This window comes from Physeter macrocephalus, chromosome 15 (assembly GCF_002837175.3).
Source record: "Physeter macrocephalus isolate SW-GA chromosome 15, ASM283717v5, whole genome shotgun sequence".
Lineage (NCBI taxonomy): Eukaryota > Metazoa > Chordata > Mammalia > Artiodactyla > Physeteridae > Physeter > Physeter macrocephalus.
In genome coordinates, this window is record NC_041228.1 from 60303998 (window position 1) to 60314425 (window position 10428).

Sequence of the window (10428 nt, forward strand, 5' to 3'; positions counted from 1 at the left end):
GAGCACAGGCTCCGGACGCGCAGGCCCAGCGGCCATGGCTCACGGGCCCAGCCGCTCCGCGGCATGTGGGATCCTCCCGGACCGGGGCGCGAACCCGGTTCCCCTGCATTGGCAGGCGGACGCGCAACCACTGCGCCACCAGGGAAGCCCTAGGCACCCTTTCTGTTGACAGTTACAAGCAAAGTGGAGATGCTCTGTTGGACTGTATGCACAGTCCAAATAAGCCAGGATGTTAAGGATGATTTAGGCAGCAAAAGTGTAGGTGTTTGAAGCACTGTATAGCCATCTTGCTGGACACTTAGACAAAACAGACAAAAGGACAGAGATTGAGCATTCCTAAATTTTTGACCAAATTTCATTCATAAATGAAATGATTAGATGACTTAGGATTTTCTAACTGCTCGAGACAAAAAAATTTCTCATATTAGATTGTTGAAATTAAACCCACTTTTCAGAGTCTATAAGCTGTATTCGGTAAATTTTCTCTTTTTTTTCCAAGAAAGATATTAGGCATTATTTTCTCTTCTAATTTGGTATTAATGTTAAAGGCATGTCTGACTGCCACCTATTATCACAGGTGTCATCATATGGAAATCTCGTTCTTGAGCTTAACTCTGATATTCTGTATGCCAAGACAAGTGGGAACCAAATACATCTCTAATGCTGATTTCCTCACCCTGGACTGTTGCTCTCTCAATGTAACCTCATGATAGAATTGAAGTGATATATATTCCAAATCTTTTGAAAATCATTTGTTCTTAACCCAAAAGCCCAAGAGTAAAGAATGCCTACATGCCAACAAGAGAAAGGAAAACAACTAACTGGCAGAAAAAGAGATAAAGAGCACGAGCAAACTTTGTTACTCTTTAGTCTTTTCATTAGAGATTTACTCATTCATATAACTAATATATCGTGGGTGTTCACAGGGTGCCTGAAGGAGAGGCATCGTAGAACTGGAGGTGCAGAGTACAAACAAGACTAGAATTCCTACCTATTAAATGGGAGTGAGATGAACATTTAGTACTGGTACAATGTAATGAAGCAGGCAAAGTTTCTTAGAAGGGCTAACTTCCACATTGCAATATGATGCATAGATATCATATCATAAACATATTTCCATCATATTGTAGATTTATTATTTTTTATGGCTAGATGTATTGTATTTTAACTCTTCATACTATTAAACTTTTAGATTGTTTCTGAACTATTTCTATCATTGACATTATTATTTAGAAATTTGAAGATTGCCTCAATGTCCAATAATAAAGAAATGAGGGAATAAATAATGGCATAGATGTACAATAGAGGACTATACAACATTAAAATGACTCTTGCCAACACTCTTTAATGATTTTAAAATGAAAAAGTAAAGCAAGAACTGAATTATATACACATGTTTATATATTAAGAGCTCAATCATGTTTATAGATTGAGCTCAACTTTGTATACGTACGAAACTATCAAGGAAATTTTACCAAACTTTTACATGTGGTAAATTTTGTATGTGGGGCTATAGGTAATTACCAATGATTTTTCTTTTTATTCTTTGCTTTTTTAAAGTTTTTCTCTAAAGACTGTCTTTCGGCCATGGCTCACGGGCCCAGCCACTCCGCGGCATGTGTGATCTTCCCGGACCGGGGCACGAACCCGTGTCCCCTGCATCGGCAGGCGGACTCTCAACCACTGCGCCAACAGGGAAGCCCTCTAAAGACTGTCTTTTTTTAAGAATCAGACAACATCTATATGCCTAAAGTTTCAAGTGATCTTATTTTCAATCAAAAGTAAATAATTTATAGTTTTGAAAGATATTTCTATTTTTTTTCTGGATGACTTTTATCAGCTTAAACAGGCACCAAGAATATCAGTGATACTAACATTCAGTCAAAATAAAAGAAAAAAATTTTCCTTCTTTAATAAGTAAAAATATCTCATTGCTATTTGCATTTTTTTATTAGAATATATGATGATTATTTTTCTCTGATTTCTAATTTCTAAAAGGTATTTCCTTTTGTCTTAATTACATATAATGTCCTTTGTCCATAGTTCTAGTTTCTTTTTCCCTTTTTAAGAATGCTTTATTTTACATTAACATTTGCTGCAAATATTCCCCTTTGGCTGCATTTTTTAAATTTTATATTGTTTACTCTTCAGCAGTTTTATTTATTTATTTATTTATTTTAAATTTATTTAATACTGGAGCATAGCTGATAAACAATGTTGTGTTAGTTTCAGGTGTACAGCAAAGTGATTCAGTTATACATATACATGTATCTATTCTTTTTCAAATTCCTTTCCCACTTAGGTTATTACAGAATATTGAGCAACATTCCCTGTGCTATACAGTAGGTCCTTGTTGGTTATCTGTTTTAAATATAGCAGTGTGTACATGTCAGCAGTTTTAAATGACCAAATTTGTTAATATTTTCTGTTGTGACTTTACTTATAATCTCACAGTTTAAAAGGTTTTAATCCTCCAGAATTTTATAAATATTAAATTATTTTTGGTGGTTTTGCTATTGTTTGGCTAGTTCCCTGTAGTTTTTAACTGAACATTTAAAATTAGCATTTATAGAGTATTGTTTGTTGTATTGACCTACAGTTTTTTGGATTGCTAATAAATGGTCCCAACACCACTATTTACATTTTTAATGATACTTCCTTTAATTATATATGTATATATACTCACATACATATAAATACATAGATATATAGAGAATATGTATATATGAATACATATGTTTAGTATAATATTATCATTGAATCTACTATTTTTTTTAGTTTGTACACATGTATAGAAGTTTGTACATCTGTCTCAAATACATATTTTAATTAACCTTGCTTTAATCTTACTGAATTGTAACAGTTTATGTTTGTACACACATTTCTTCTTTGTACATTTGAAAATATTCTTGTCTCTTTACTTTCCTAGATTAATCTTACTACCAATTTCTGCCACGCTCCGAGAAAAAAATCTATTTCAGGTTATGTAAGGTTGAGAATTATATTAAATGTACAAATTAATTTAGAAAATTGAATAACAAATAATTATGAATAATTTAATAATTTATTTGAACTCAATTGAATTTTCTGACTCGTTGTAACAAGAGAGACTAATAATTCCTGCAGAGACATGAATGGAGACACAATCCCTAAAACTTCTGTATCTTCGCCTTTTCCCTCAAAAGGCTCTAGGAAGCAACAGTCCACCCCAAACCTAACAAAACTCACCTTCTCTGTGTTGCTAATGGTTACCAATGAACGTTCCAGGACTCATGGGAGTAGTTCCTGAAAACATTAAAATATTTAACCAATTGAAGATTACTTAGGTTAACAAACATCCTGAGGAGAAGACATTAACGCTAAACGTCCTTATCTCATGAACAATTGTGACATCAGATTTCCTAATACCTGAAATTTCAGAATAAGGGTGTTGATAAGAAAGGAACAGTAATTCTGGGTTGCAGCTTGGTTGTGGGAAAAATAGATCTAATCTGTATCATAAATTTAGAAGCTTGGATAACAGAGGAAACCAGAGTGCCTGTGCAGAGAGGTCTGTGGAAGTGTTGTTAGCAGGTATCATTTTTCTGTTGCAGTTTTGTATGAGCCCAAGTGTTTGTAGGGTAGGTGCTTATATTTGACCCATGATATCAGTTCATGCTTGATTCCCAGTTTTCTTTTTATTCCAGTTAAGATCTCTGATATCCACTGCCCTATATCTTAGTTCCAACCCACATCTTGAGACCATCTTATCAGAGCCATGTTATCAGCATCTTTCTCCATAGCCTTCATTATACCACCCATACACTTTGCACCAAGTTCTGGGCTGCATATTTTATATATTTTAATTACTCCCCCAAACCATGGCTCACGGGCCCAGCCGCTCCGCGGCATGTGGGCTCTTCCCGGACCGGGGCACGAACCCGTGTCGCCTGCATCGGCAGGCGGATTCTCAACCACTGCGCCACCAGGGAAGCCCCACCTAATTTTTACTAGTACTATTTTTTCCCATATCCCTCAGAACTTGCAATTTTGCTGTACGTGGACATGTTTTCGGGTGATCTGTATAGCTCCATGGAACTCCAGAACCTGTGTTCCCTCACTAGATTCTACCTGCTGGCATTGCCAACTGACTGACTCAGTAAGCTTTAAATGAACTGGTGTTCTCTCCATGGTCAGCACCTGGGTCTAAGTCAGGTGTCTCTTACCCACCCCCAACCCCCCAGATCTGTTAATAGTCTTCTATCTTGTCTTGTCTTGTCTGTCTATCCATTTGCCATCCTTTTATTTAATGTGTTGTCAGGGATAGGCAAAGGAATTCCATTTCTAAAGCTTTCAAAGACCCATAAGGAGACAGCCCTTAAATTCAGTGTTAATACTAACAGTGAAAAATGTGACCCCTTACTAGTGCTCAATAGTTAGCTATTCTTGGCCAAAATGACTACTAGTTAGATGCATGCCTGTTGTTCCTATATACCTATGAATTTAGCTGGATACAGTGTCAATACATTACAATGGGCTGTAGGCCCTCAATAGTAACCATTGACGGATGTTACCAAGGGCAAGCCATTTAGGAGGGAGTAGGAGAAAACTGAACAGCGGGAAAAAGAATACTAGACCTTGAGTAAGAGACCATAATTTAAGTTTTGGCTATTTTATATATTAGCTGAGTGTCTGGGAAAGTTTATTAAACCTTCTGAGTCTTTGTTTCTTTATGTATAAAATATGGATTACATTATCAGTATACTTGTTCATAAGATTTAACAAAACAATATGTAGAAAAGACTGTGAATTCTGGCACCGAGTTGCAGATTTGATCTATCAGGAAATAGATGGCACATTCAGTGGGATAATTGATGAGATTTATTGAAGAATTTATTTACCGGGTATGGACAACATTAAGAGAAACTGAGAAGGAGGGAGCTGTTACTTAGGTCAGAAGGAGAAAGGGGAGCCAGGAGTTACTGGAATGCAGAAAAAGAATTCTACCTGTAAGAGAGGGCTTCCTGTAGAGGATGTCTGGCTTGGGTAAATAAGCAGCAACTTCAAGCTTATAATAAAATTGGCTAAGTTAAGTGGTCTTTTTACTGAGACAATTATTGTTGATGGACTTTTTGGTTAAGGGTAAATTATGGGGCATTTTGACTTATATTCAAGTCTCATCCTCACCGTGTGGGTTTAAATGTTTCCACTGGGTTGTGTCAATTGAAGTTCATGGGAGTATTTCCTAATAGGGGAGAAGTCTGATCTAGAGATCCATGTGGATGTGTTATAAATTGTATAAAGTCCTATGCCGTTTTCGACATTATTATGTACACATGAAGAGAAATAAAAATGTATAATCCAATGATACAACTCCTACAACTATTTTGGAAAAATTACCCCTACCTAAGAGCAAATAGAATCATATTGGACTGATCATTTTAACCCAGAGAATCTGATGAATATCAGAAATGGGCCCTGTTTTTCTTGCCTTCCAGACTTTTTCCTATTTTCCTCATGTAAATTAATCCCAGTGTTGTTGTGGTATTGGTTGGGTGTGGGTAGAGTGGCGATGGTTTATTTGTCCTGGGAAACAAACTATGTGGTTACTGATGCTATTCGACAGCATCTCCGTGTAGATGATGGGGATCATGACCTGACATATGGACATGAGCATGTGTTTCCTTAATTGTCCGCCACGTGGTACCCTCCGAATTTTCCCAGCTTTTGTGTTTTTGATCACATAAACAATGTAAAATGAAAATATCCTGAGAGAGGAATTGGAGAGCGGTCAGTTGCTAATATGCTGGCTCCACGGTTTTACCGTGTATTGATACTAAGAAAGAAGGTGAAAAGGAGAAAAGAGAAACTGAGAAATTTTCTGTAAGCTAATGAGAGTAACAAGAACTGGGTCTTGGACAGGTAGCTGAATAGGTAGTAGCAGCGGAGTGACAGAAGCACCACCAACTAAAAGGGGACAAGTGCAATGGAAGGAAGAGAAAGAGAGCGCGAAACGAACAACATTAGTATAATGAGTATATTAACCTTAAAGGTGGTGGTGAAAATGCATGGGTTCTAAATATAATCTAAATAGTGGATCAACATTTGAAACGTCTTTTTGCGACTGAGTATTTTTAATTTCTGCTCTTTATGTGCTTGTTATAATAAGACAATATTTACATTCTACTTAGAAAATAAGCCAAATGTAGATACCGTTTTGTCTTATGCCCTTTGACTTTATTCACAGCGACAAAATGATACCATCATTTTTATGTGACTCATATGCAAAACGAAATACATTCATCTCTGAGGTCTGCTGATGGGAAATAAAATCAGATATTTCACTTCTAACTCTATCAAGCAAAAGAAAAATCAGTTGTGATTCCAAGAAGAGATGAACTCTTGGTAAGGAAATATTTGTTTTACAATTTTCAGAAAGAATTATCAATAACATACTGTAAAAAAAAAAAAGTCGAATGCCTTAGCATAGTCTTTCTTTCTTTCTGTTTTAACAAAACCATAACTGGCACATGAAGGAATACATTCATATTTGAGGAAGATGCAATTGCATAAATATTTCAATTTCCCTCTGTGTTTCTGTGTTCATAAAAAATAAAATTCAGGTGTCATTGAAAAACACCTCATACTTAGAGCTCTACATTAGCAAGCTGTCAACTTCTTGAAGACAAAAAAGATAGTTTAGCTTTTGCTTTCATGTGCTTTTTTGAACTTAACTTGATCTTGTTGGTTCTAAAATAGGATATAGGTAGAGTCTTGAATCATTTGCTGTTTATTTTAATTTCTAGCCTTAAATTCTGTAACCTATCAATAAAAGTATGTGACAAGTTGTAAAGGTTTTTTTTTTTTTTAAATTTCTGTTTTCCTGGTACAAGTATATTTTGTGACAATATGGCATTGGACCTGCATAAGTTTAATTGCCACAATTGTTTGATTAACTATTTGATTTGGGGATTGGTCAGTGGGATTGAGAAGTCAGCCATGAGAATTTTATATTAAAATTAATTTAGTAGAGGGCTTCCCTGGTGGCGCAGTGGTTGAGAGTCCACCTGCCGACGCAGGGGACACGGGTTCGTGCCCCGGTCCGGGAAGATCCCACATGCCGCGGAGCGGCTGGGCCCGTGAGCCATGGCCGCTGAGCCTGCGCGTCCGGAGTCTGTGCTGCGCAACGGGAGAGGCCCGCGTACCGCAAAATAAATAAATAAATAAATAAAAATAAAACTAATTTAGTAGAAAGGTGTTGCTTCTATTTGCTTCTGCCAGTCAACAATGGAATGAAATCTGAAGTCTTTCAAGCATCGGGAGGCAAGATGAAAATATCAGTGCTCCTCTTAGATGTTTCTAAATTGTTGTAGGTTAAATATTGTAGATAAAGCCTCTCTGTATGTCCTCACAAAAAGCTTTACTTTGGATAGCAAGTCTAGACATTCAGCAACACTGAGTATAAGGAGAAAGGTACATTCACACAGTGCTCTTTAGAAATTTGGCATTTAATGTTTTGGGATGGATCATTGAAATCATTAATGTATAAGTTCCTTACATTTCCCTTGGGCTCAGAGGTTTTTGTAAACTGGTTTTCAAGAAAGAGGTAAGACCTAAGAAAGGAAAATTCAATATATTGTTTAGCATGCATAAGTGACACTCAGGTTTATTGATGTGTTCTGCCTTTTATAAGATGAGCACTATGACAAATGACAGAGAAGAGACTGTGCGTCACTATCTCTGTTCTATCTACGTACTGCCAGTGGGCAAAGATTTCTCATTTCATACATCATTTACAACTTCCTACAGTAATTTTACACAGTTCATGTCCTCGGTACAAGGCATAGCAATTATCTGTACATTTATATGCATGCAGGAATACTGAATATGAAAATCATGCAGTCCTAAAAAGAGTCCCAAGGTTCACACACCCCAACCAATAAAAGTTGGTAAAGCCATTAAGTTCTTCAATGCAAAAACTTTCCTATTTTAACTTATGTCCCAGTGTTACCTCTGAAAGAGGTTGTTTCAGGAGATCTTCTTTTAAAGTACTGTTCGTAAGAGTAAAATATTTTCAGTTTTCCCAATTGCTTTTGTATTCCGAAATTATGTTAAAAATCGTAATCTTTTTTCTATCCACTTTTACTCTTTTGCCTCTAAATGGAGTAAGAAAAATACAATATTGCATTTTGGACTAGGTAAAAATGACCCTAAGAAGTACAGAGTTTCAATTTTAAATGTGAATATACATAAAAGGTTGGCAGTGTTTGGTTATTTTGGACTTCCTAAAATTATTTTTAAGTTATCATAGTTGCTCTACTTTTTCATCTAATATGTAACACATAACTTTGAGAGAGATTGTAATTTGCTAAATTGATACATAATTTATAATCTTCAGAAGTGAATTCTGAACTCTTTCATGCGTTATCAATAGTCTATAATTAGTTTTTAATATTTGAATTTCTAATTTTTTTCCAAATTTCATTTTTCATATTCTGGCTTTCATTATATGTGTTTAGAACAATGAATGGTAGCTATATACTTTCAGAAGTACAGAAAGCAATGATTCAGATTCAGGAAACACAGTGAATCCCACCCTTTATCAATGAATTAATATTCTATCTCTTTTCGAAAATTATTCAGTGTGTTGACAGGATATTCCTATTCCTCCACAGCCATGATTTCTTAAGATTCTTTCCTTTTTGCTTCAAATTCACTTGTATTAGCCTTCCTTGGTATCCAGAATGCATCTGAAAGCATAAATCTATATATAGAAGCTAAGGTTTCTATATTTAGGTCCTTGTATTCTAAGATAAGACAGGAACATATAACTGGTATATTCGACTTGACTGTTTTGGTTAGTAATTTTGATAAATGTACAAAAAATGAGAGGTCTTTGTTCATTAGTTAGTTTCAGGGGAAGAGATTTCCAGTGCTATTCTGTCACTGATAACTTTCTTTTTGGTCTCTCTCTGAACTTCAATATCTTCATATGTAAAATGAAGCAAAGTGGATGATTTTTAATTTTCTTAACATAGGTAAGATTTGTTTTCTTATTAGCCATGACACCAGAATGTTATATGTCTGAAAACAAAACAATTTATTTTACGTGTACAAAATGAAGGCTTTTTAAATTCAAGACTCTTTTAATGGCTACTGTATTAAACTTCATTTGCCTATAATCCTAGTAATGTTATAGTCAACGACAAATAGTAACTGTAGAAATGGTTCCATTATATCTTAATTTTACACAGTCACATTTAAAAAATAGGCCAGCAGTTTTACGAGCACTCAACTCTCCATATGTGTTTTTCATAGCTAGTTATTTTTTTTGAATTTTATTTATTTTTTTATACAGCAGGTTCTTACTAGTTATCTATTTTATACATATTAGTGTATATATGTCAATCCCAATCTCCCAGTTCATCGCACCACAACCCCACATTCCCTGCCACTTTCCCCCCTTGGTGTCCATACGTTTGTTCTCTACATCTGTGTCTCTATTTCTGCCCTGCAAACCGGTTCATCTGTACTATTTTTCTAGCTTCCACATATATGCATTAATATATGATATTTGCTTTTCTCTTTCTGACTTCACTCTGTATGACAGTCTCTAGCTCCATCCACGTCTCTACAAGCGACCCAATTTCGTTCCTTTTTATGGCTGAGTAATAGTCCATTGTATATATGTACCACATCTTCTTTATCCATTCATCTGTCGATGGACACTTAGGTTGCTTCCATGACCTGGCTATTGCAAATAGTGCTGCAATGAACATTGGGGTGCATGTGTCTTTTTGAATTATGGTTTTCTCTGGGTATATGCCCAGTAGTGGGATTGCTGGGTCATATGGTAATTCTATTTTTATGTTTTTAAAGCTAGTTGGTTTTTGAAGACTTTTTACTAGGCATTATAGAATGCCTGAATAACAGGGATAAAGTAAATGTCCATTCAAGTGTGATTTAGAGTTTTTGAAAAGGAGAATGTAGTCAAAAGCAGTTCTTTTAATGAACTTAAACATAGAAATGATTGTTTAAAAGCCACACTGATGAATTCTTTATAACACTGACCCTGAAGTAACACGAGAAGCTATAACAGCCTCATACGTACCACATATGTAGAGAAGTCACATTAGAAAATTTCTAGAGGCTAAATCATTTCTTCCTTTCTAAGCTTGAGCTTCAAACCAAAGCTATTTTTGACTGCAACTCCATCTCTACGTACACAGAGATAAAAGAATAAGTGGTATTAGCATGCAATAAACATTGTTTTAAAGTTACAGTCATAGTAATACCGTGATCAGATGTCACTTCTTCCTTGCTGATATTATACGAAAGATATTATATCATTCTTTCATTTAACGGATTTTTTTTTTTTTTTTTGCTTTACGCGGGCCTCTCACTGTGTGGCCTCTCCCGTTGCGGAGCACAGGCTCCGGACGCACAGGC

General features: G+C 35.6%; 1 long non-coding RNA gene across 1 annotated transcript in view; it reads left to right on the plus strand.

Moving 5' to 3' along the window:
- Nucleotides 1-10428, plus strand: part of LOC114487916 (uncharacterized) — a 38700-nt gene that overhangs the window by 20180 nt on the left and 8092 nt on the right. The window contains exon 3 of the long non-coding RNA XR_003683480.1: nucleotides 6227-6384. This is a non-coding gene — a long non-coding RNA (uncharacterized lncRNA). The remainder of the gene's footprint in view (nucleotides 1-6226; nucleotides 6385-10428) is intronic.